We start from the raw sequence: 27763 nt of genomic DNA, 5'->3' as shown, positions 1-27763 counted from the left end.
TCTCCACTCATGCACATTCACAAAGCATATCATTAAACATAATAGGGTTTTTATCACCGACTGTCAAGAAATACGGCTGCATTTGCATTCAAATTTAATTTGCCACACTGAAGCCCATGCAACCAAGAAATTCTCCTATATGCCCTCCCCCTGGTGTTACACACATATGCGCACGTATACATGCACAGTCTCATGTTTTTTAATGCCATCAGAAAAGGGAGGATGTCACATAAAATCACTATATTTATATTTTTTATTTTCTTGAAAATTTTATTGCTGGTGGTTTATGGCTGCATGCGAACACAGATCATCTAAAGCAGTTAAAGCTACTTAGTTTTTATTTGGCTTGATTCAATTCTGTAAAAGGCATATCCAGGGATTATCACTGCTCTTAGTTAAGCAGAGTAACACCTAAATGAACTCTATCCAAACCCACATGCTCTAATAACTTCACCATGTGTTTACAAAAACAAACAGACTCCATGTTGTGACTATTTATTGAATAAATGTAACAGAAAATTGCAAAAAAATATAAACTCTTACTTTCTCAATAGAAGAGGAGAAGAAGTGCACCAGTGCTGCTAATTAAAACGTGTTCAAATCATTGTCAGCTGGAGTGATCACCCCCATAAAAACCGGTTTTGGACACTGCATGGCTCAGCGGTAAAGCAAGTATCACATGCTGAAACAACAGCCCTGAATGCAACTGTGCTGAGGTCCATTCCCGGCCCCAGGCCATTTACTGAAGCCCACCCCCTCCTACCCGCTTCCTCTCTTTGCCTCTTTTTGATGTCCAGTTACTAATGAATAAAATAAAGCAACATTTGGACAGTTTGTTGATCTGGACCACATGGGTGTGTGTTACTGCACACACAGCTGTGCGCCTCAGGTGTGTGTTATTAGTAATGACCTTAGAGAAGCAGATGTTGATACGCATCAGTCTGGAAGGTTATAGACTAATTTCCAACAAAGCCCACTGTGACAAAACACTTCACAAGTGGAACTATTTTAGAAATCTTTGTAGAAGTGGACCTCAATGTCAGACAGCTCAGTGCTCAGAGTAACGGTAATGGCAAAAAAAACAAAAAACGAAAGAGCCCCATCCAAGAGTCCTTAGTAAATATTGTAAATAGAGAGGGACTGAAGAAAAGAAACGTTTGTTGCCTCTTACCAATATGACAGCACTACGTAGGTTCGCAAACTTGCATCTGAATGAGTCACAAGACCGCAGGAACAATGTCCTGTAGTCAGATGAGAGCAGAGGAGCTGCTATATGATCATAGTGTTCTGTCGTAATTGGCTAAAACCAAATACTTTCATGTGGCATAGGAGAATCCAGCAGAGGCTTAAAAATGGAGGTGTGTGACGACATCTAGTTTTAATAGAAAATGAACTCAATAAGCCAACCAAATAGGTTGGTTACGACAATAGAGGACAAAGAAAACCAAGCACAATACATGCCGGGCAGCTTGATTTCAGGATTACAAGACAGGTGAGTTTATGCGAGATTGCTGGGGCGTGCAGGCAGCTGGGATGCGGCGAGAAGGTACTGGTTAAAGCAGGCAACACAGAAAACCATCATTACCAAAACGTTGAAAAGAACACTCACAGGAAAGCAAACTTTCAAATGCAGAAACACAACAACAGGTTGCTGAAGGCACACTATATGAAAAGAGATGCTTTACCCATTGATAAGCATTAAGGTAGAACGATGATGTGGAGAAGTTTGCATTTGCTGAGCAAACCAGGAAATCTTCACTGTACAGATGTTTTGTTGAGCCAAAATGAGGATCTCTAGCTGAGAACTAAAGCTTGGTCCAAACACCTGTACAAGTCCTGTAAAAAAAAAAAAAAAAAAAAAAAAGACTAATTGAATTTAGTGCTCAAATGTGGAATCGCTTGTGTGTTTTGCACTTGTGATATTAGACGTTTATTTCCAAATAAAATTTTAAAGCAAACACCTTAGCTCGAAAGAGGATGTACTCATTGAATCAAGGAGAAGCAAAACTCTGTCAGAGCAAATTCTGCATGTGTTTTGATGCCATCTTGTTTCATCACAGATGCATTTTTTTTTTTACTCTAAAGAAGTGAGGGTTTTCGTCAAAGAGCGAGGGTGCTATTTTGCCTTTCTGTCTTTCTTCACCTGCAGTAATGCAGACTCCATTTCACAGACAAAATATCCTCTGTAGAAGCTGTCAGTGTTTACCCACAGGCCTGAGTCTGTATCTGAGGCCTGACATCTAATATAGAGAAGTGGCCTACAGCTCCTCCCTCCCACCCGGTTTGAAAAGAAGGAACGGAGAGATGAGGTGCAACGCCGAGCACAGAATTTGTGTTGACATCATTTATTCGTGTGTGCTTACGATGTCCAAAAAACGGTGGCCCGACTACCGATGTAGGCTTTAATAGCCATATATTGCGTAAATCAAAATGTCAAACAATAGTAGCTGAAGAGCAGTTTAAACTCTGACACTTTCAATTACTTCATGTGGAGGCCGGCGGTTCATTTGGGATGTTGTGTTGGGCTGTGTCAGTGATGCCTCTAAGCAAATATATAAAAATAAGAAAGCTGTGGATTATTTCTGTTTGTGCACGCGTTGTGGGAAGCAAGGAAGCTGAGGTGAAATGAGATGGAGAGGGTCTGAATTCTCAGAAGTCCTCTTTAGAAATAAAGTTAAAAAGTAACCACACACACACATAAAGTAAATCCTTGCAGGCAGAGAAGCAAGAAATCTTCCAAAGGTGCTTTGACACAACTTTGCCTGTGTCACTCGTGGCGATTTGTCAACAAGAGGAATGAAAGGGGGAGAAAAGACTTGATTTTCCACTTTTAACTCGGGTGACTAATGTGTTTATGAACTGAATCTGTGGAATTTATTTATTTATTTGTCAAAGCTTGTCAGGAGAAATAATATGAACGTTTAAAATCAAATAAACTTTCAGGATGAACCACGACTTTTTTTTTTTTCCTCCGACGGTGTTTATGCAATAAACACCCTACTTTATCATTTTATTGTACCTTTGGAGAGTAGAGGGTAGAGAAAGGTGCATGTTTTACAACCTATAAGGAAGACATTCCTATAAAATGAGAGCTGCCTCGTGAGCGCTATCAGGTTTTATGATCATCTTTAGCTCTCGCAGGGAGGGGAACAGAATAAGAAGTAGCCTCTTTTCCATCTCAAGCAGACACAGTCTCTAAAACGCACTGGAACGTGTGGTCTGATGCAGCCCGACGCGCTGATGCTATACACCCTTCACTCACACACACACATGCCACACACATGCCCTGCACAATGGGGGATCTCAATCCAATTAGCTAGATTATTAATTAAAGAGTGCTGTGAGACGAAAACTCGGCGCCGGTGGAGGCAGCCCAAAAGGGGCGTCCACTGAGAGGGTTCTGGACTCACTGTAGCAGTAGGTGATTAGGCTGCATCGCCAACACACCTATCCACATACACTCTGAGCAAGAAAGCAGCATTAGCTCTGTGTATTGCATACACCTGAGTGCACACATCTTTCAATTGCTTTCCATTGTTTTCCCCTCCCTTTAATTGTTTCTTCGTCATGCATTTTAATGGAATATTTAAAAGAAGCTGCCATTTATTTGGGGATTTTTGCAGGGCTACTGCAAATGAAGAGAGACCGTTTGATTCTCTTTTTTTTTTTCCCCTTTTTTAAAAAAAATAAATTTCCCTTTTATATTACCGGTAATAATCCCAATGAGATTCAAAATCTCTCTGGCAAGGACGTCTAAGAAAAGACTGCAACATAATAGTTTCACATTAAAACCACAACGTGATGAAATACACACTATAATACAAACTATTTCAAACAACTGGCAATTTACAGAAGCAGTAACATCATCAGCGGCTTTTGGTAACAAGGTGTGTACATTTGGTACTTAAATATGCATCCATCTGTCTTCTACACCTGCTTATTCCTGTAAGGCCACGGGTGGTTGGGGTTGAGGGTGGAGGTGGTGGAAAAGCCTGGACAAGTTGCTGGTCTATCATAGGGCAAGACAAACAATCACTTATACCTGGCGGCAATTTAGAGACTATGGTACTACTACCCTGAGAAAATCCACACAACTCAGCATGCAAAGTCCATGAAGAAACATCTGTTCAATACTGGGAGCTGAATCCAGGACCTTTTTCTGCTATGCACTTCTGACCAAAAAAAAAAAAAAGAGTTTGTGGAATGACATACATAAGAAAAATTGGAGCAATGGTGACTTTAGGGGTGAGGAGAGCATATAAATGAGGAGACAGATCACGTAATATGACTGTATAAAGAAGATGTACCACTGTTTTAATCTACTGTTGTGCATAGACTGCTGTCCATATGCAACAATACAAGAAATGTGTGAAGATGCAAGTGTCAGTTACAAATCTTGATGCTTCATGATAGAGTCTAACATTTTGACTTGTTCTCCTTTGACACATAATAGGATCTTTGGACAAAAAATGTTAAATCTTTGTAAAAACTTTAGATTGATCAGAATTGAGTAGGAGTTTTAATGTATGAACATTTTCCTGATCAATATCTCAGACATACGGCCAGTGTTCTGTGTAAAATCACGAAGCAACTAGGAGATGCTGTGCTCTGCAACTCAACAGTTTTTAAAGACGACATACACCAACTTCAAACTACAGCAAAAGAAAAAGACACTATAGTGGTAGGTCTCCAAAGCTTTAGAAAGGTCTAAAAACAAAGCAGCACAATTTTCTTCAGAATCAATGGCACTTGAACAACTATTTAAAACCGAAAAGGAGACGGTGGCAATGCGTTATATGATTTTTCCCTCAGAAACCAAACTGTAAAATTTGGTTTTATGGAGTAAAGCATATTATTTTATCATGTGAGTTAACATTGTATCCATTTTATCTTTATAAAACACGAAAGAATCAAGGCCAAAGTGAAAGAATACTACTAAAGAAAAACCTAAATGTTCAACCGACTTACTAACTTGAGGTTGATGTAATGAATACCTGCAAGCTATTGTACATGAAAAAGATGAAAAACTATTTGTTTAAGTCAGGTAAGACGCTTAAACCAATGCCACTCAGTAGATCATTTATAGATTTGCCTAATATCCGGTGCCCATTCCTTGAAGGGCTTGTAAAATGCAAATTAAGAGGGTGGAGATTAGAAGTGATCCCGTAATCTGATTTTTGTGGATAGTGCAATCATTTTTGTGGGGATTCATAACATGAACTAAGTACCCCCATAGGGAAAGGAGATTTTATTTAAAAATACATTTCCATTGTGCATGTACACCATGGAGTTCGCACCATATCCGAAGTCTTCAGTGCGGTTTTATGGAAAATGAGACGGATTTAAGCGCTTACTGAGATGAACATGAGAACTCCTCAAAAGTAAAATCCTCGTTTTCCTCACTACCTCATCCGAAGTTAGAAAGTTCCTCTTTGGAGACATTAGACGCACTACATCTTGATTAATATGATGTCAAGAGAAATTTATGTTTCTCACTTTGTACATTTTTTTCACATCAGCTGAACATTTTCATATGACACTAAAATACGCCTAGACTATCTGTGTTGAATCCTTGTTATTGATGTAGCAAAAACAACAGCAAAAAAGATTCAAAGATGTGAATACTTTAGCAAGGCACTCTTTACATGACAAACCACAACATAAAAAAACACTTAAATAAAAATAAATTACAACATTACTTACAGCAAAAGTGCACAACCAAACGTCTTTGATAACAATACCAAAAATCATTGTATTGTGGATCTTATTTATCAGGCTGTGATATTTTAGCTTTATCTAATGAAGTTAACCAAAAATGTTGAAATTATAATGGTAACCAGATCATTACAGCTTTTTTTGGACAATGTTTTCCTCCCAAATGCTGGTGGATCTGACCTCAGAACCTCAGATGTTGCTGTTACGATGAACCTTTAAAACAGTGTTTTAAAGGTAATTATTCAGTGTTACAAGAGATGAAATGATGTGGAGGGAGAGACGATACAAAGCCTTAGGAGCAAATATTCACTAATGGTTTTATCCACATTGTTAAATTAATGTGTTTTGATGACCCTCTGACCTGCTGATTTACATCGCGCCGCACAGACACGGGGTTGTAATAAAACCTGGCCGGACACATCCGTGCTCTCTTAGCTTCGCCAGCTTGTACGATCCAGAGTGAGTGGAGCTCCAACAGGGACGTTTAATGAAAATGAAAAAGTTAGGAGAAAAATGGGAGAAAAGCTTCCTGAAATTAATCAAGGACCTCTATTAAAGAGACAAAGGTGGGGGCGAAAAATGATCAAAACTGCAATTGCTCACAGAGACTCTCTTTTCTTTACCCCGTCTACGGCCAAACTGTTTTCAAATCGGTAACCTTTTGACGTGCTCCACCAGCCAGGCAGGAGGGATCTCCGTCTTACACAGGTACGATTTCTGCCCCAGACTGACGTAAAGTGAGTGATTTGACAAGACATACAGTGGAGATGGCAGACATTCATTTGGAAGCGTCTGATAAGCGTCTCCAACGGGAGCAGACCATAAGATCAAAATGAAATGTGCAGCTGCAGAGAAAATTCTGCCAGTAGAGCAAACAGACTTTTAAATCCTCATAACCGAATTCAGGACAATCCAGGACAAACAACTGCATCATATTTGTCAACAACAGGAGCTACTGCAAGAGAGGATAACCGTGTGAGCTGGTGCAACATGACAAACATTCTGCATTTCTAAAGGGTATCGTCAGTAAAATCATAAACTTTTTTCTTTTTTCTGTTTTTTTTTATCTATGTTTCATAGTTTGGTTCTGAACAATGGCCAGCTTCACATGTATAAGTCAGAGAATCTGTCGCAACTTCAGAGATTCGCGTAAACTTTCCTCATCTTAAATTCTCTTTTCAGTCATTGTTTCCCGGTCCTCCTTCAAAATATATTTCTTTCTGAGAATTTTTAAAAAAATTTTTACTAAAAAGAAAGTCATTCATCTAAGGATACAGGAGTAAAGTAGGTGGAACAGAAATTCATCCTGCATGTTTCAGATTTCAGTTTGGAACAATGTTGAAGATCTATCATTTTCCTTTTGCCTCACAGTTATGTGTGAGACTGAGTCGCATATAAAATAACTAATAAAACACACTGACAGCTGGCTGCACCGTAACATGAAAACGTTTGATATATGGAAAATTTAGCAAGGCGCCGTTAGATGACTAAATTTAAAACAGTGATTAATTTAACACGACATAGTGAAATGTGCAAAAAAAAACTTTCAGATGTGTTATGATATAAACAGGACTTCTTCATTTTTAAATGTTACTTTGGTTTCAGAGAAACTATACAATGGGGAATTATACAAGCTGCATGTACAACCTGTTTGGTCTACGGAGTGGGTGATTAAAATGTACAACTGTGTCAACCACAGAATGACAATCAAAAGTGTATAAAAGAATTTACTTACTATATTCAAAAGATTAACTGTCTTACTAAGATGGGCTGTTAAATTACAATGTAAGCAATCAGAAACATGTTTTATTATTATTTTAGAATTCCATTTGGTTCTTGTTACCAGATTTTTTTTTCTTCCAAAAAAATAAATAAATAAAAAATACCATTTAAAATCCAACAAAGCTTTCAGGCTTTAAAATGCCTCCAGGCTTTGCTTTGTGAATTTTCTACTCATAGAAGCATGGTCTAAAAAAATAATAGGACGTTCAACAAATGCTTTGCTGGTTCTGAAAAATCCCCACAGAGACCAGCAGACTTTAGTTAAACCCAAACTACGTGGCAGATTTAGTTTTTAAGGAATGTTTTAATTTTACCAACATTCAGATTTAAGTTCCTGACTTAAATTTGATAAAGAAACTGTGCAAGGAGCTAAAGATTAGGCTGATGGCAAGGAGGCCTTCCAGTCACAAAGAGTTGGAGCTCATCAGCAAAGATAAATCAGTGGTTGAAAGAAAAAATGTTTTACATTTAATGTGGCATGGGCTTAATAGTATCTTAAAAGGCTATTTACGCTAAGCTGAATGTTTTTGTTCATATATAGGGGTTGTATGAGTGACAGAATATCCTCTTTAGCTGCTGTTCCTTTAGTCATAGCCTCCAAATACCAGCAGATTTTCAGATGTATTTTTTCCGAATGATGGTTAAATCATTTTACCCTGCAGTTCTAAAACAATACAAGTGAACTGTCTGATTGCAGGGTCATTCCCACCACCTCTCAGAAGACAGCTGGATGCTTAAATTTTTAAATACGATTATACAGAAACTTGCACAACGCGAAGGAGTCAGGTCACTTTGTAACTATGCAGTAACTGAATCACATCTTGCTAAACATCAAAACTGGAACAAAAAAGAGAAGTTCTGAGACACAAACACCTAAAAAAAATCAAAATGAAAACTTTTTTTTCCCACATAGAGATAAAAAATATAAAAAAATAATATCTAATGGGATCAATGTGTGCGGGGAGCTACACCACTCATGTCCCCACTAATATGAGTAAATTCCACTACAAAGAAGGGTTTGTGATTTGTTTGCTTGAAAATGTATTAATACTGATTAAAGGGATGGTTTAAGATTGTTGTGGTGAGTTTATGTATCTAGGTAGCTCCTTATTTTATTCTATGTTTTGTAAAACAAAACTGAATTTACTGTCTTAAGAGGAACAATCAAAAATTAGCACAAAGCTTCAGTTGTTACTAGAAAAGAATGATCATACAGACTCTAACCTGTACCCTCAGGCACACATAAAGACAACTACAAAGTTGGCCTTCTACCAATTGAAGATCATTTCTAGGACTAAAGGATTAATGTCCCAGCAAGATCTAGAGAAATTAATTTCTTTGTCGAATTGATTACTGCAACAGCGTCTTCCCAGGCCTGCCTATAAAGCCAATCAGACAACTTCAGCTGAACCAGAACACTGCTGCTCACATTCTCTCTAAAACTAGGAAAACAGAGTATTTCACCACAGTTCTAAAGTCCTTCCCCTGGTTCCATGTAAGTAAGAGAAAAGACTTTAAAATACTTTTGTTAAATTAGAAATCACATCAAACTGCTAGACCATTCAGCTCTTCTGGTTCAAGTCTACTGCGAATAGAGTTAGAACCAAACATGGAGAAGCAACATTTAGTTTTTATGCTCCACAAATCTGGAACAGATTTCCAGAAAACTGCAAAACAGCTGAAACACTGAGTTTCTTTTAATTCAAGCATAAATACCTACTGTTTTTTAGAGCCGTCTTTGATTGAAAACAACTGGAACATTAATATTTTTGACGTATATTTGATGATGATTATTCTTGATGATGGCATAAATGTGGTGTCTGTTGCTTGTGTCATAATTGGCTATTATGTTTTAATTTTGAATAATACTTTGAACTATCTTGTTGCTGAAATGTGCTATGCAAATAAACTTCACTTGACTTAAGATCCTTTTAGCAGAACCTCGTCTCTAAAATCCTGAACAATGGTTTTAGAGGCGCAGGATTTCCCCCAGTGTATTATAAGCCTGGTGGGCCACCAGGCTTTACTTGTGCCCCCACCAGGCTGAGCATTGCTTATCTTCTTTTTTTTAAGTCTTTTTAAAATATTTACATTTTTTAAGACTTTATAGTTGTTGTTCAGGTATTAATCTCAGAATCTTTCAATAACACATAATTATCAAGTGATATTTTCAAATTCCCTGTCAACTTTAAACATTTTTTAACTCCAAAACACGACGGGCCGCAGTGTTTTAAAGCCCTCACGCCCAAACACCGGGCTTTACAAGTTTTCTGGGGGAAACCTGTGGTTTCAGAAAGAAACATTTAACATCTTATATTCTTTTTTTTTTAATCAATATTTATTTTTAATTGTGATCAGATTGTTTCTTACAACAATTCTATAAACTTCTAAGATAGAAATTGAGAACGTAGTTGGTTTGGATACATTCTCTCCACAAACAATGTTTTTTAGAGAAAGTCTCATGAGGTTGGGGTTGGGGAAAGGGTAAAAAATACATAAGAACAGCAATAATAGAACAATAAATATATGTGTACACATAAGTCTCAACATTAAGGGCACAGCTGGACGCTAAAACTCTGAGGCAGAACTAGTAGGTTTACTAGAGGTCATAAGTTATTGTAGATAGGAAGATGATTTATTCTGCTGACCCCCGGTTAGGACTCAATTATTCTCTGTGGGAGAGCAATAGCCCATTCCGTCAAGCTCTTTATTGTGTTCACACACTCTCTGATTGTTTCCCTTTATCATTATTCCTGCAGGATTAAACACAGCATGAAATAAATGCTACAGGCAATTGTGTTATGTATTATTGTCACATTGCAGCACACACTACTATTGCAATCATCATAAAGATGCGCAATGTATTTTAGTTCTTTCATTATCCTCATCCCTCCATGTGTCTTTTCTTCGGAGATTGAATTCATCAGCACACAACAATTTGTGGTTTCATTTCAAATGGATGTGTGTTTTGTGGAAATTGGAATGCCGAGGGTATGAAAGAAATGGGCACAAAAATATCCTTTGATTCAGTTTAAATCATGTAAATTTCACTGACATTTATTCTTTTCCAAATGTTTGTTCAGCCAAAAGCCCGTCCTATGCGTCTTGGCCTTTACAGAAAGCATTTCAGGCTTCAGCCGTGTTCAGTGTAAGTGCTGAACCTTTGAAGGTATGCAATGTGTAGAAAGGTTTGGGTCATTTCAATTTTGCTTTTATTCAAAGTCGGAGATTATTCAGAAATTGTGCAATGCATTCGATTTTCTATTCAAAAGCAATATCACAGGTGATATTTTCCTTTCAGAATGGCATTCCTCTCTGCCCATTCTCATTTCTCCGTGACTGAATCTCATTATGCACTCTTGACAAACTCAGTTTGCAGCCATTGTAATTGTGTGACATACTGAATGCGGCCTTGGTCTTAAACATTACAATTCAACATGTACTCATGCCTTTTAAGTTGACTACTTTGAGTTATGTTTGCTATAATAATTTATTTTTTTTTTTTTTTTTTTTTGTCAGGGAAACTTTTTCCGTGTGAGAAAATCATAATGTGACAAGTGGAAAGCAAGGCTTTCCGGTACATTTTGGTGAGCTCAGGTGCACAGAAAACCTCACCCTATTCACCCCGGCATCTGTAGAGGCTGGTGTTGTCAGATTGTCTTCCTGTGTCCTTGCTTTACAAAAGGTTACCCTGTAGAATCAGATACTGTGCTGGTAGTAAAAGAATCACTTCTGTGGTCGCTGCATCACCAGCATATGGTCAGTGCCACCTGTCCCCTGTGGATACTGTCTGTGTTTGTGCAGCCGAAACGTGTTTGTGTGTTGGTGTGAAAATACGTCATGTGCACACGGATGCGTATCTGTATGTACTGGTAAAAATAATGTGTGTATGTGGGTGTGAGCAAAGGGAGCAGGTGGTGATCTGAAATGTCCACACCAATCAGCAGACACCCTCTCAAACTTAAGATTTGGCTTCTCCACCCGAGCTTCGGTCACATCAGTTTCTAAGTGAATGAGACACACAGTCAGACTCTGTTATCTAGCGCTGTTTGCTCCTGTGTGGCTTACTTTATATCAGGTTTTTTTAATGACAAACCAGCATAACTTTACTTCAATAATACCATGTGTCGCTGTTAAGCCATTGGTCTGAAAATAATCAGCCACAACATTTTGCTCTTTTCGTGCAACAAAGTGACATAGTACAAAAAATAAAAAATAAAAAATAGCGACATATCAAAAAATAAAATCCTTGAAGCCCAGTTATAGCTATGTAAAATCAAATATACTGGAAGTAATAGAGGAAACGTCAGAGTCAACCTCTCAAAACTCAAAATCGTAAACGAATGACGATGTATCGTCTGTGATGGCCCTGACAGCTCGTCACTGTTTGTGACTATAAAACAATAAATGATTGTTTTCTTAACAAAATAAAGAACTTTTTAACAAGAATGTGTCAAATGGATGTGTGGTCACTTGTCGGCAACAGGGAAACAGATCCTGTACACTGTAAACGTGCATTTGCTACATGGAAGTAAACAGCTCAAGACATCTGGATTAAAGGGATGAAACAACACAAACCAAAGGGAAGATGATACAACACAGTTCATCCAACATTTTCAAAAGCCAGATCATCAAAGTGAGCACTGGTGTTGTCAACATTTAGTTTATCCAGTAAGAAAATACTTCAACTGTGGTTTTTAACTTCCATGGACTTTATTATGAAATCAATAACTCTCATTTCAGATGTTTCACTTGTATCCTTTCCTATGATTATTAGTATGTCAAGTGTGTGTGTGTATTCTTCTCCATGTTTACTCAGACACTGATAAAATAGATGCCAATTAACTTAAGGCATCAGTATCTTCTCTTCTCTTTAAGGCACCCCATTTGTACCATTAGCATGATATGCCTTGAAGTGTGAGAAAACTAAATGTGGACACATACAGTAGCATCTTAGGAGCCAAAGTAGATGGCATTCTCAAATTATACGTTATAATGCAGTTAAACCTTCACATGAATTTCCTCTGAATAATTTGAATAATGTGGCAGAAAGTAAAACATGGCTCATTAATATAAAGTAGGAAATTCTGGTGACACGGTTGTTTGCAGAAATGGGAATGCTGATGTCAGTGTAACATTGATGGTCAGAACTGTTGCAGAAATTACTAAGCCTGTGAGAATGCTTCCAGAATTTTAATGTTTCTTATTACAGTTTTTGTCGCAAGCAGTCACTTGTGACTGTGGTGAAATGTGTGCAGGTCCCTGCTGAGTCGTTTAAATCCTAAGTTAGGGTGCCAGTTTGTCAGGTCTCCACTGCTCTTAGACAAGATTCGTTTCCTGACTTCCACATCCTCCTCATCCAACATATAAATATTAACTTTATTAAATCAAATTCAACCTCAAGGCTTTCCTATTACAACTTTCTCCTTGAGTGTCCATCCATGCACTGATGTCCAGGTTCAGCAATTTAATATTGATATCTTTCTTGTGCCTTATTTAAATGTTTTTACCTTCAAACATTTACAAACATATTTCCCTTTGAACAAGGAAAATCAAATTCTATATAAAAGTGTTAAGTTTCAAGACAACTTAAGTGTTATTATAACACAATTAGCTTGAACAGCATTTAAATGAGTCATGAGCCGAATTAACAACAACAAAACAGAGAGCATACAATCCCAACTTTATCTTAGCATGTTACTAAACTTCTCTTCATCTAAACAACATGAATGCCAATGCCTTAAAAATCATGAACAGTACACCAGCAGGGTAGAGATCACTCAGGAACACTAATAAGGATAATTAAAAAATGTCTAAGTTGGTATCCCAACTATAAACTGTTCATGGCAGCTGGGAGCCTATCACTTTAGTCAACAGCTCAGATGCTTGGTTTTCTATGGCAATCCATGGCAGCAACATCACAAACAATCCTCTACATGTAATGCAGACAATTTATTGTCTTAGCTTGCCTGTTTATTGACTGTTGTAGTACGTCAGGTTATCTAGAAAAAAAATCAATACATGCAAATAAACTCCCTACAAACAGAGTCTGGAGGGTGCTTGCCAGGTTGTATTTTTATAACTTACACCGTTTGTTCTTGTCTTTTTTTCTGGTGCAAATTGTCCATATGTTGCATTTATGAGTACCTGTCTTGGGCACTTTACCTCTCTGTCAATTTTAAGGGTTTTAAATAATTTTCTATATTCTACTCATTATCTGCATATGCAGTTATATGATAATACAAAAGCATGTTTATCAGGGTTCACTAACTCCCACATTTTGCAAGAATCAACCAGCTTAAATATGAATCAAAACTGAAAGCAATAGCAATAGGGTGTATGAAACAGGTAAATTAAAAACGGGGTGAGATTCCAGCATTTCTACTCAGTTTTTTTCTTCATTGTCATTATTGATAGAAAGGTGTTGCTATGTAGGCTAATCTATTTAGGTTTAGTTTCTTACATACAGTATTTCATGTGTTCTGTTTTCTATGTAATTTCTGCTCTAGGTCAGTGTTCGTATTTTTCCGCCTTGGTTTGCCATTTTCATTGAGTCCAGCTTAGTTCCCACTGTGTTAATTATTTACCTTTTCTTAATTTTCACGTTTTCTTCTCCTTCACAGCTGTTCTCCATGATTAGCTCACCTGCAGCCAACGTTGTTCTCCAGTCTCACTTCAGCATATAAACTCCAGGGATTTTGCTGTTCCTAGCCATTACCCTCTGTTACTTTTACTGCACTCTGTCTTGCTTTCCTTATGCAACATCAGTAAATTTTCTATTTATGTTATAAAAACCTTAACTTTCCTCATTTCATGTTGCATTTGGTTGTCCTCGTAACGTATGAAAAACATGTTTCCATCCAAGCAAATGGATGCTTCCGCCTCCGTTTGTATGTTCATGCTTACTGTATGTTTACCTGTATTTGCTTACATATTTAAATGTTCACTAACTCGTGCCTGTGATTACACATTTGTCGGCGTATTTGCATGCGTTTCTGCCTGTGCCGCCCGCTCCATTTCCATGGAAATCAAATGCAGCAGCAGCCACAAGTTTACACATTCCCCCTGTTTTGACTCCATTCAATCAACTGTGTGCATAATTACCCTGGTGCCATGTGGTAATCTATTGGGACCCAAATATTGCAGTTTGACAAATCCTTCATTTGTATTCAGACGCTACACAAAGCATCAATCGTGCTTTAGCACACATGCTGCCCACCAACCCCCACTTTCTTTTCTTTTTTTTTTTTTTTTACACACACACACACACACGCACACACACCATCCCACCACTCAGGCTCTTCGTCACTCCCCAGAAACACAGAGCAGTAAGGAACCAAAAGCTGGCTGATTAGAACAGCAAGACATGCTGGGATCTGGGTTTTTCATTAATATTTTTCTTTTCCAGATGGCGCCTCCTACGTTGTGAAAAGATACCACCACTGGGCCGGCAGACAGGGAGGGGATCTTTATTGGAGAGAAGGACAAAAACGAGGAAAAACACCGAGATTAAATCAATTACTTCTCAGTGCAAGGACAAAACTCTAAAATGGCCTCTGTTAGATGCATTCCCTTACTTTTCATACTCCCGTAATATACTGTACATCCCTCACTAATCATCAACGCATAACGTTTAAGTCACACTGTTGGTATTTCTTCTTTTTTTTTTAACAAACAAACTTTATGACACCCATCTAACAAACTCAGAGAGGATTAGAGCTTTTTTTTTTTTTTTAATCCTACAAAATTGTGTGCAATCAATGCACACACATACCGCTAGACAAATCCCCACAATCCCACACTGCCTGGGGGTGACTGTTTGGACCAGTGACATTTTGAGCCTTATTACACGCTCAGAACGCAACTACGCACAACAAACAAGAACACCAATTTCATTTTTTTTTTGCCTTGCCTCCCTCTCTCCCTTTCCCTCCTGCTTCTACGCCCTCACTGTCATTTTCTTTCATTCTGTTTAGGATTGAGGATGAGGGCAGAGGAGGAGAGCTGCAGTAAACAAGGACAGAAAAAGAGATTAGCACCAGCTAATAATCCCCTCTTTCAACACGTGCCGCTTCATATTTCCAAATTAAAGTCGAGTGCAAGAAAAGGGGGCTTATTAAACATTAAACGTCCTCTGGCTGTGTCGAGCCGAACACATCCCTCCCCTCCCGGCGCTGCCCCAGAGGCTTACAGAGCACCGTGCAGTGCTGGGCTTGCAGAGCTGGAGTAAACTAAAGTCATACATCACCCAGCTGATCAGGCCTTGGGAGAGGGGCCCGGGCCAATCATTTTGAGGTTAAACAATGTAATTTGGGTCTTGTAAGTGCAATTTATTTTGTCCGTCAGACAGAGGCATTGAAACATTTTTCTCTTTTTTTTCTCCTCCTTCTCCATTAGATAAAAGGAGGATGCTATTTGGGAGAGAGGGAGCAGGTCTTCCAGGGGCGAGACTTCAGCGGTCATTTGCTCATTGGGGAAAAGAGACGAGACACGGCAATGACTCACATGCTGAAATAAGCATTGGATTTGTCCGTCTGGTGATACTGGAGAGCTTCCATCCGGATGATTGAGATTGTCAAATAACTTCTGAGATGGAAAAAACACGTTCATCCTACTTTTACAGTAAAAAGCCCGGGCTACATAATGTAGCTATAGTAACCAACGCAGACAGCTGAGGGTTATAATATGGAGCTCAGTTTGTTTATTTGAAGAAAAAAATGGAAATACAATAAAGAAAATTGAAAACTTGTCAAGTTGTAATCTTGAACTTTGAAAAACACACTCATTAAAATTTTTAAAATAAAAAGAGTCAAGCTGTTATGTATATTAATGTAACTTTCTCATCAAAATCCAACACTGGGAGAAATAGTTCACTTAATTTTTGTTTCAAAATAGAACATCATAAACCAAAACACAAGCCATTTTTTGTCTTTTCTTCCCATGTAAATCTCAAAGGTGTTGTCCTTATGTAGTTTCTTTTTCTCCAAACAAAATTTAAAAAAATTAAATCTTAGTAGTTAGAGGTTTTTCATTAATTAAGCATATGGAAATAAAATAACCCTAATAAACAGAAAGGAACTTAAACTTGGCAAAGATTCAAGTTTTATTCACTGTATTATACCAAATAAATGAACTTAATGGCCTATTCTGAGCTTCAAAGGCAAGAAGCTAAACTCAGGGAACATGTTGGTGCTTAGAAAATACCAGAAATCCAACAAGCTGCTCTGAGAAGTCAAAATGGTGATAAGTGTTTTTTTCTTCACCGTGATGACTAAACATGTTCTGCAAATTCACAGTAACTTGAAATCTCTGTAATGGTAGCTAAAAATAGTAAAGTAAGTGTAGCCAAAAATAAACACAAAATGATTGAATTACATTAAGGACTTATTATGGATAAGTATAAGTCTCTTCTGCGTTTAGCACTAGCTTGTTTTTTGTAATCTTGGTTCTGTAATGTCTCCAAAATCAAACATTCTTTTTTCTTCAGTAGTGACTAAAACCAATGTCTACTAGTTCTACCTTATGACAAATTATCTCTAATTACTTCCACCGAGACGACATGGGTTGTATTAGTAACAGTGGGATTACACTCAGAATCACTGCAGGAGATTTACTGACCAGAAGACCCAAAGCCAGTTTAATGTCTTCTCCGGTGAGAGCTGTTATCCTGCGCTCATGAACGCACATATATTTTGGTTATGTCTCTTAATGTGTGCTGGGGTTGGTACCGGTCAGGAAATCTCTTGCAGTTTAGAGGATTAGACGCTACAAAGTGCCGCTGGTGGAAAGAATGAGCAAGCCATACAAGTGAATTAAGAGATTAAGATGGTTTAGAAAGACTGATTACAATACTACAGGGATTTGGAAACGGAAAACAAACCCTGAGTTTTGAACAATCTCTTTCAGGAGGTGGTAGCAATTGTTAAGCCTCTCACCAAAACCAACAATCCATCCGCAAAAGTTTTTTAATCTAATAGAATCTCAAGATTTAACTTGTTTGAAGGCATGACTCACAATCACATTCTCAGGGCCAATTACTTTTTTCATGTAATGTGGAAAAAAGGGCATAATTGTTGAAAGTACATTTCTATGTTCAGCTTCAAGGCCAGTTGGCACGTTAATTGCTTGGTCTGTCTATCTCTTTAATCTGAATTCACACATCTAAGCAGTTACCGAACAGAATGGTGTTTCATTGTGCATTGGCACGACTTTCCACAAGTTTTTTTTTCCACTTTTAATCATTCTGATCTTTCACATATTGATTCTAAGCAGTGTTTTGTTCACAGTAATATATAAAAGTGTATTTTCACAGGTTTGTATTGCAGAACACCTAACTTTTGATTACTAGTAAATTTCAAGATGATACCAAAGAATGTAACTAAACCTTAGTTTTTAAAAAGAGCCAACTGGAGAATCTGTTTTATTTTTTTTTATTTATTTATTTATTTTTTTTCATAAGCTGCAGGCTGGATCCAGACTGACTTGCAAGTTAGGTCAGCACGTAATAGGCATGGGCCAGCTTACCATGTTAAAGAATATTAATTTAAAAAATCCTATCTTGTTGTTCCTACAAGTACTTTCCATGAGGTGTCAATGAATTTGCTGGAGTGACGTGTGTTTTCTTGGTCCTATGTAGGACAGAGTAACATGTTTTCCTCCTTATAAGAAGTTCAGAATTGGCCAGTTGTATTTCTAGTTTTGAAAAACAGTAACAACAATAGGATGAAAACTAGTGCCACTTACATTAAGGTAAATTAGTTTGGTTAAAACAGAACTTACCTATTGTGGTTTAACTAGAAGTGCAACTATAAAACAATTGACCAAAGGCTTGTTACAGTGACTCTAAAAAAGCAGAATGAGCAATAAAATCGAATTTTGTGTGAAAGTAAAACCCTAAACTTGCTGTAGTTGATGCAAAATTGTATAACTGTAATCATTTCACACAAAAAGGTTAAGACATGACCTATTTTTGTTTTTCAATCTAAGAGTGAATTCAATTGATACAATTTTATTAATGCACTACAACATCATCATATTTTACATGCGGTTATACCGGAATTGCATACTAAATGCAATTTTCATCCAGAAGCCTGGATTTCTTATTAAAAATTAATAGATTTGAACATAGAAATACATTTCATATATATATATATATATATATATATATATATATATATATATATATATATATATGAATCCGTGTCCCAAAATTGGATTCTGAAACACATTAAGAGAAGACATATGTGACTGTGCTTTGAATGAACGGACTTTAATAAATCAAGCACATGGTGGTGTCTTTCAGGGGCAAATGAAACGGCCTCTTCTCAGCCCAAACAACAACTTCTCACTGATTCTAATCCATAACCACACTCCCACTGCGAAACACTGCTAATACAAGGAGCAACAGTAAACTTCAGCCAGAGCCATACTGCCAGAGATTATTCTGGAACGAATCCATCCGAAAAGTAGCCTGCCAGGCAATGCAACTGTGTCCTCGGAAAGTGTTGAGGGAGGAGAAGAACAAACGGAATGAATAAGAAAATGAAAAAAATGGAGAACAGATAGGGCCGAGATAGAAAGTGCTGGCCACTGCAAAGTCTCCAAACAAAGAGGATATGTGAGGCGTGTACCTCAAGCCTTTTTCCCTTACAAGAAGAGCCAGTAAGCACTTTTCTCTGCGCTGAAAAGCTAGCTCTCGCTCCTGGTGTCACATCAGCAGTTTTTTTTTTTTAGCGAAACTCACAAGCACCACATCCAGGTGAGGGGTGTATGTTAAGGATTTCTTCCTTTCCCCCTATCAGTCTCTTTCAGTCCCACCCACCCCCACCTCTTAGTTCCTCTCATCCTCTGCCAACATGTCTCTTCTTCGTTCGCCTCCTCTCTTTGCACTTCTCTTCTGTCTTCTGCATGATGCTTCAAAGTGTGTGTCACTCTCTCCAGGCTTTATGTCTTCCTTTTTAATCTAAATTTTCTAATTTCAGACAGTCTAATGCTGTATGTGGCAGCACTTTGCTTTCTATTCTTAAGTCCACATTTATTTCATCCTTTCTTCATCCTCTTAGTGTTGCATTATGTAGACAATGGGAGAAATTTCAGTTTTATGATTAAGGTGCTCAGAAGAGAGGGTAATAATAGCATAGGGTCTAAGGCTGAGATTTGATTTTAGAGTTTTCCAGGTTTGGAAAAAAAGAAATTAGGAGGAAAATATTTGTATTGCCAAAGGTTTATTTCGTAAGATAGAAATGTCGTAATTGTCGAGTCCTTCATCCTGTCCTTGTTGCTTTTCTATGCCAATCCCTTCTTATCTTTATTTTTTTCCCCAACTTTTCTTTTCCTTGTGTTTCTTCTGAATTCTGCCTTACTTCCTCCCTTGTCGTCCTTTATTCCTGTCCTGATCTTCTTGACCTCCTTCCATCTTCTTGTGCCCTTCCCTCTGCGTTACCTTTTCATGTTCCTTTGTAACTTTCCTTTCTTCTTTCCTTCCACTGCCATGTATGAAGCCTAAGAACTGCACAAAATATCCAGCGTAAAACTGTTGAGTTCTTTTTAATCAACACTGAACATAAAGGGCAAAGAACTCTGTAAAGTTGAGTCTGGAGCCGGATTGATTTATGTTTTTCTTTAGATATCCCTTGTCGTTTAACTATAAATCTTATTTACTGATAAAGTTGGAACACAGATGCTCAGAAAGTGCCATGTAAGTGCAGAGATGTACTCACACATTCAAAGGTCCCTGGGTGGTTGAAAAGCAGAGCTATTCATACGACTGGAACACCCCCAGCTGCGAACACCACTTTCCCTAGAAAGTGAGGCTGGGGCACAAATCACATTTTCTGCACAATTAAAGCGGGGCTGTGGCTAAGTGTATCAGAGCCGCGTTCGCCACGGGAGCCCAGGGAGTCAGCAGGCCTGTCCCCTCTCCCCCTGTAATGGCAATGTGATGAAGACGATTTCTCTGTAATTAGTTTCTGAAAAGTTCTCCTTCTGAGTGAGGCCACAGACTGAGTGGCAGAGAAAAGACCACTTTGTTCTGCAGCCGTGCACTTTAGCATGGACTTTCTTGAAGAGGACTGTGAGGAATCCTGGTGAAGTGACACAAAACAAACTTTTTTTTTTTTTTTTTATTCACAACGAAAAATAAAAACCAGTAAAATGAGTTCCAAATGAACAGCTTGATGTAGAAAAAGCAAAACGCCCAAATGCAATTAAAACAGTTAAACCAGCACAGCATTAATATTCCTTCGTTTAAAAGTGATTAGTTTAAAAAGCCAATTTTTTTGTAAATTTTGTGGAAATGTGCACACAGAGTGGATTTTCATTTAACTGCACCAATCCTGACTCCTTTGTGTGCAAAGAAGAAGAAAAGAGGCCCAGCTGTGAAAACAAAAGCTGTGATTTTTAGCAATAAAACCATAACGGATGGTTCTGTCACAGAACACGCCTAATAGCTTAGAACTTATGTAGAATCCCTTTATCTACCTTTGGAGCAAAGCACAGGCACACTAGGTGTCTGCTTCTTTTAAACTTTAAAAGGGCTGCCGATACGCAATCCTGTGGAGGGCTTGTGATTGTTTTAATTCCTGTCCTGGGACTTGAGGCTGTAAAATAGCGTTGCCGCTTTAAATACCTGACAAATTGCTTTGATGATTTGATGTGCTTCATTTCATTGATATTTCCTCCAAGTTTAGGTGTATTTTTTTGTGCATTTGAAAACTAGCATGCCAACAGTCAACATAAGTGACTGTGTTTGCCAATAAAAATATTAGCTACCTTACTTAAATAGTTCACAGAAAAGATCAGTGAAGTTTAAATTAAATGAAGACTAAAATGAAAATTCTCTGAATATGCCACCACTAAGAAATGATAAACATTTCTTAAAACCCCATCGTAAAGCCCTACCTTTAGTTTAATCTTTACCCAAAATTGTGCTACCATCCTACCACCCTGATTTCTACCCATATGTCTGTGTGGATTCACATTGCAATGCTTTTCACATGAAGAATTAGGCACATTCTCTCCTTTCCCTGAAGCCATAGTAAGACAAATACTGAAAGAGAAAAAGTCATTTTGGCTCCCGATGTTTAACTTTAAGAGTTTGAACTTTACCTTAACTCCACGATTAAACCAAAGCCACTTTGTGAAGTAAAGCGACCGTCAAGAATGCATTGTCCGAGACTGTACTAATAAGTGCTTGACTCCAATTCAGCTTTCAAGATGACATTTGTAACTGGCGGAGATTAGAAAGGGAATCACAAACACTTCCTGCTGCCGCAAGGGATGGCCTGGAGGAAAATGCATGTGACCCAACATGAGGAAATCTCAGGGGCTGTCAGCTGAGATCAAACTCATTTGCCGAGCACAAGTCTCAGCGAGCAACATGCCACGGACATGATATTGGGCTGTTAAATTGTTGTTTCTTCTTATGCTCAAAGTCTAAATTGAGAATTTACACCCATGCAAGCCACGTCAGAATAATTAACAATAAACATTTGGCAGTAAATACTATTTAGGAAGTATTTTTATTTATATCTACTTGTGTTCTTGGACCATCATTCATTAGTTCACTGTCTCCTTGTATCCTTTTCTCTTTATGTTCTACTTTCCTCCTCACTGTGGCCTACCTTACTTCTCCTTACCTTTATGTTCTTTTCTTCCTGCTGATTGTTCACTGTGGAAACATCTGTCATAATTGATATTAAATATTTGTATTTCACGTTTTGAAAAGACACTAAATAACTACGAGGTCTGGGGTTGAGTTTGTAAAAGTCTGACATTTTTAAACCCAGATTTAAAGACACAGTATGTCTTGCCTTCAGGCATCAGCATTTATTTACACCTTATCACCTCAGCCCTATTAGCTGCCACCAGCAAGACAGCAAAATATAAACACATTTCATATGTATATACAGATACTTTATCTACCTCAAGGAAATATTAACTGGGCTCTCCACATTAACATACGGTTTATGTGCCGCCATGTTTGAGTACTTTTCTGACGCTTGCCTCCAGGCCTTAGCTTCCAACCACTTTAAACATTCACTCATCTCTGCAGGGATAAATCACGTCTTTCATCAATCGTTTCCGGCAGCTATAAGGCAGGGCTGCTCAGCATAAGGCCATGATGGACGCTTTCATAAAGTTGTGACTCAGGCTGCTTGTTTCTCCAACTAAGCCCATAGTGGAAATGGCAAGAGCAATGTACGTGACTTGGGAGATCAAGATGGCAACACTTTAAGAAAGACAAAATCGGCGGGGGTGGAGCAGGCGCTGGAAAAAGTCTGCAGGTTTTGGGTGGAGGAACGGTACGTATGCCTATCCCAGAGCATGGAGCTGGTGGCCCTTGGTTTGTACTGTTGCTGCTGCTTTGCCTGTCACATTTCTGCCACCTCCCAGCAGAAATAACCGGCACTGGCAGAGCTGGTGACCAGATGCAAGGAGGTGCCAGTGGCTATAACAGCGGATATATCGCTTATGAGATCAGATGTCTGCAGGGCCAGAGGAGCCACGAGAGACTGTGAATGAGAGCGAGGGAGAGAGATACAGCATTCACATCAGGAGGAAATTGCTTTGCTGCCACCAGCCCTTCGGTGGTAAACACAGCAAGTTAGTGTGTGTGGCAGTCAGTGGATATAATTGTCTTGACATGGACATTGTTTCGACGGACAGAGGGAGTGAGGAGTGGGAGAGGAAGAAAGTGTGTTGCAGTGGGGAATGGGGGGGGGTGGGAGTCTGTGAAGTATGGATTCAGGAAATTGGCATGGCGTTCACACATTGCCTGGGTAAAAGTAGCTCAACAGCAAAGGGAGAAAATTGTTTATGAAGCTTTCCATCCCTGAATCTAAACTGAACAGTAAGAGGTGGGAGGGAGGAGGAGGGAGAGAGAGAGAGAAGAGAAGAGAAGATGGGAGAGAAAGAGAGAAAATTGGATGGGAAAGTGTTTTTGGGGAGAAGGGGTTGAATAAGAAGGCAGCAAGTGGAATAAATGAAATAGAAATCAAGATATAACCCAGAATGGACTGTAAATCAACTACAGCCTATAGGTTAAAACTACGCATTTGAAGAAATATTCCTTTTCCCTCTTTCATCCTTTTAAATCTGCTGCGATTAACTTAATTTTATGGAGTCTCAATAATTACTCCTATAATTCACGAGTTAAGACATTTCAGGCTGAATTTATGGCATTGCCATCTACAATTACATAAAAATACCTTGTATAAAAATGATTTTGCAAAGTCTAGGATCTACATTACCTTGGTGAGAACTTAATGCCTGTGTGGCTGGTTGATAACTCGAAAGAAAAGTAACATATTAAAGTATGTACGCATGAAATGACTAGTGTTGATATAAATTTGGAATACATTTTGGTCTGTAAACTACACTTATGCATGATGCATCAAAAACATCTACAATGGTTCTAATAGATTTCAGTGACAGAGATGATAACATTTGGCTGGATTGACTGATACTGTGCTAAACTGGTTCAAAAATTGAACTGGTGCAAAATGTGGAGTCCCTCAAGGCTCTATTCTTGTTCCACTTTCATTCAACACCATAACTGAGATGATGGAATAATGCATCCTATAGTATCTATGCAGCTACATATTTCTGTCACTACTTCACAGGCTCACTGTTTGTCAATGGATAGAAATTAGAATCTTATTAAAGATGTATAGGCCACTGAATGATCTTTGATTTCAATACGTTTCAGAGTTGATAGTCAAAAACAAATCATGTGTACTCCTCAGGTCACAATATACCTTTTTTACACTGTATTCCCAAGACCAGAACTAAACCAGGGGAGGTAGAACTTATAGTTTCTATGCTCCAGAACCACCTCCCTTAAAACCTGAGGTATATAGAAACTGTTAGTTTCTTGATTCATCTCTACTTTGGGGGGTATTTAATATTTAATGATCCATTTGTATCAGTAGTCAAATTGTATACCAAGTTTGTCTACTGTAACTTATGTAAGCTACATTTTTACCCAAAATATGTGACACCATCTTACCATTTTTATATTGATAAATGCAAATTCATGTAATTTCATGAAGGTAAAACATCTTTTGTCAAAACAATTTGGTCTGTCACACAGAAAATCAAGCGTTAATTCAGATCCTTCAAAAATTGATGGACAGCTACATTAACGCAACATTAACCTGCCTGCGTGGAACGGTAAATTTTTCTTCCTTCCCTATCACAGGAAACCGTGATTTGCTAACAGCCATTTCCACTTGAAGCGTCTCTAGTTAGACGATACAATGTGAGTAGCACTTTCCTCCTTAGCTGTGCTACCTGAACATGGAGGCTGAGGGGAGATAATCCTGGGTACCGCTGACTGGAGCAGGCATGAGGGACATGGGGAGGAGTGGATTAGTCCAACTGCTTAGAGATAGCAACAAGCTGGAAGGGATGGGAGAAGGGATTGGTGGAGGTGGTCTCCAGCCCAGATGCTGAAGAATCCAGGAGGGGATAAGGCTGAATGAGAGGGGGCGAATTCGTCTTTGGTACAGAGGACAAATGTGTTTATGATTTTTGAAAGCATGCATAAACCAAGTGCATAAACCATGAGGTTTTCATGTCTTGTGACTTTGTAAACAAAAACATAAATGTTTGTCATTGGGTTTTTATGTTATGCAAAGTAGTGCTTAGTAGTGAAGTGAAAGAAGAGTACAATTGTTTACATATATTAAACTAAAAAACAGTATAAAGTGTTGTTGTAAGTGGTACAATTTTGAAGAACCACATTTGATTGCAGTTACAACTGCATGTTTTCTGGCATATGTCTGTGTATCACTGAATGGTAAACGTTTGAGCAATTTAGCAATCTTGCAAAGAGTCTTGTTTGGATTTAGATTTGGTTCCTTTCTTACACATGAAAATGCTGCAACTTAAACTACTCCATAGCTCTGGCTTCATGTTTAATGTTTATATTCTGCTGGGAAAAACAATAGTCTAAACAAAAGTCATCCCACACAATGATGCTGCCACTACCTGCAACTAATGGGGATAGTCTGTTTAAGCGGTTCAGTCAAAAAGTTCAAATTTGACTTTTGTCTGATTAGAACAAACTGCAGCATTGATTTATTTTGGCTTTCTTTCAGCACCAACTTTTTCCTTAAAGTCCAGATTTTGGAGTCGACAGTTCGTAGTTAACCTGCCAACATATTTCCCCAGTGACCTGTGGATTCTATAAATTTCACGATTAATTGCCCAGCTGACAGTTTAGTTTGACAATCGTATAATCAGCTCCACATGAACAACATTTACCAATACCGTAACTTTGTTAGTGTAGCGATGATCTATTTCAGTTACCTTTCTTGATTTTCATAGCATATTTTAGTAATTTATTTTTTCACCAATAAAGAAAAAAAGGATACGTTGATTTCTTTCATTCAAATTATACTGAAACTGAATTGCCACCAAAGAGTTAACCAAAACCCTTCCTGCTCCTTTTATACATCATTAATCTTTTCAAACTAATTAAAGCATAGCGGGGAGTATTTAACCAAGCTAACGAGAACAGTCAAAGTCAGCTTTCCTATTACTGTGAAACTATTGCAATGTAAGGCAAGTAACAATGGCCTGTAATCTGTAGCAAAGAGTAAAAGAGAGAGAGTGTGTGTGTGTGTGCGTGCGCGCATGCGTGTGTGTGTGTGTGCGTGCAAATGTGTTGTATGTAGTGCACTTTTGTTATAGTGAGAGAGAGAACACAGCACAATTAACGGTAACACTTTATTTGAAGGGGGTTGAATAAGACTGTCATGACACTTTCATAAACATGACATAACACCTGTCATGAACATCAATAAGCCTTCATGAATATTTATGACTGTTGTCATAAAACGTCATTCGGTAAATTATGACACTTTTAATACGAAGTTGACATTATTCAAAATGTCTTTGTTATGACAACTTGACATTAACCAATAAATCATTACTGTTTAAACTTTACCTTTAATAACATAAAGTTACCTAATTTTTAAAGTGCAATCAGTAATTCTTTTATAACAAATTTATATCAGTAATGATTTCTTGGTTAATGTCAAGTTGTCATAAAGATATTTTGAATAATGTCAACTTTGTATTAAAAGTGTCATAATTTACCGAATGACGCTTTATGACAACAGTCATAACTATTCATGAAGGCTTATTCATGTTCATGACAGGAGTTATGTCAGTCTTATTCACCCCCCTTCAAATAAAGTGTTACCCAATTAACTACAATTTAAACCTAGCAATTAAAAGTCAAAAGGACAAGCCAGCTAACAAAAAAGAATAAAACAATCCTGCACTTCTTTTATTTCTTGTTAGGATTAAAATTACAAAGTTAAATGTATATTAAAATTCTATCCAAGGAAACCTGATAGCTTAGAAATAACACTAAAAAATATGTATAAACATTCTCATTTTTTACCATGATCACTTCACAGTTTGCCTCAAAACTGATAGATTATATTTTTGTTTGTAAAAGACAAATAACACATAATGGTCATCTATTTTAGAAATACTAGCATTTCTGGACACCCATATATTATGTAAACCAGGGGTGTCCAAAGTCGGTCCTCGAGGGCCGGCATCCTGCATGTTTTAGTTCTCTCCCTGGTTTTACACACCTGCATCAAATGATGTCTCATTAGAAGACCTAAGCAGAACACTGACTTGATGAGGAGGTTGTTACAACCACTAGGAAGAGAACTAAAACATGCAGAATGCCGGCCCCTGAGGACCGACTTTGGACACCCCTGATGTAAACAATTATTCTGAATGATAATATTTGCTTATAGCTGACATATGCTTCTCTTGTTGCATAATGCCGTTTTGTTCTTAATTTCTGGGTGCAGCTGGTGATTGAAAATGGTTTTCCGAAGGTTTCCCTTAACCCTTTTGGGCATTGCGATTACTTCTAAGCATCCAAAGGCTCAAAGACCACTGACATTCAACAGTGGTTTGCGGCCTTTGGCAATGACATCCCCCAAGACATCCTAAATCTTCTTACAATATGGCAATGGCACAAAGACAAACTTCTTTCAACATTATTTTGTTGAATGTTTCTTTAGCAGCTGCCTCTTTCATATTCAATTGTGACATCCTAACTGACAACCAATTTCTTTTTTGTTTTAGAAATGTTTAGAAAAGTGTTAGTTGTTTATTATCTAAACATTTATTCCTTCATTTGCCTATTTCTGCTTAATTAAAATCAAGATTTCTTTGTACAAGTTCAAAGTAGTCTGTCTGAAAATCATTTCCTATGTTATGGATAAAAATG

At 37.9% G+C, this 27763-nt stretch overlaps 1 long non-coding RNA gene across 1 annotated transcript in view; it reads right to left on the bottom strand.

The window, feature by feature from the left end:
• Positions 1–1359: 1359 nt before the first annotated feature.
• The window catches only part of LOC106958273 (uncharacterized), a 42582-nt gene continuing 16178 nt past the window's right edge, over positions 1360–27763 (bottom strand). Inside the window, exons 4-5 of the long non-coding RNA XR_001427124.1 lie at positions 1686–1836; positions 1360–1549 (exon numbers count right to left, since the gene is read on the bottom strand). This is a non-coding gene — a long non-coding RNA (uncharacterized LOC106958273). The remainder of the gene's footprint in view (positions 1550–1685; positions 1837–27763) is intronic.

The sequence above is a fragment of the Poecilia latipinna genome, unplaced genomic scaffold (assembly GCF_001443285.1).
Source record: "Poecilia latipinna isolate Pla-1442-1.1 unplaced genomic scaffold, P_latipinna-1.0 Scaffold47, whole genome shotgun sequence".
Lineage (NCBI taxonomy): Eukaryota > Metazoa > Chordata > Actinopteri > Cyprinodontiformes > Poeciliidae > Poecilia > Poecilia latipinna.
Note: the sequence above shows the minus strand (reverse complement) of the source record. Positions and strands in the feature narration are given on the sequence as shown.